We start from the raw sequence: 576 nt of genomic DNA on the forward strand, positions 1-576 counted from the left end.
CTGAACTGTGACCTCCCGGTTCCTAGGCCGAGGCTTAACCATTGAGCCACCCTGACTGGGCTGCCCTCTGACTGGGAAAACCTTCAACCTCCGCCCCGACCTGGGGATGAGGGAGCAGCAGCCATGGCCTCAGAGTAACCTGCAGGTACGTCCCTGGGGCAGGGGAGTCCCCGCTGACCCCGCCCCCACCCCGGGCAGCTCCTGGGGTGCTGGGTCTGAGGGGGTCCCCCTCGGCCACCCCCTGCATCTCCTGTGATTCACTGATGGCTCAGCAGTTAGAGCGCCGGGTGTGAGGCTCAGAGTGAGGTGAGAGGCACGCGTGCAGGATGTGAGGAGAGCCCCTCCCCCCCCAGGTGTGATGTGGGAGGTGTCACAGTGTCCTGGACAAGTGGCGACGGGCGGGGCCCCAGGTGAGGCGGCTCAGGGCTGGTTCCCCGTTGTTGCCGCGACTGTTCTTTCTGAGGCAGGAGCCACAGCCACCCACCCCTCCGTCTGTCCTGTGTCTTGTGTGCTGAGCCGTTGTGTGTGTCCCGTTCCCCAGGTGAAGTGGACGTTGTCGTAAACGTGATGTGTTTC

Source organism: Myotis davidii, unplaced genomic scaffold (genome assembly GCF_000327345.1).
Source record: "Myotis davidii unplaced genomic scaffold, ASM32734v1 scaffold1309, whole genome shotgun sequence".
Classification (NCBI taxonomy): Eukaryota; Metazoa; Chordata; class Mammalia; order Chiroptera; family Vespertilionidae; genus Myotis; species Myotis davidii.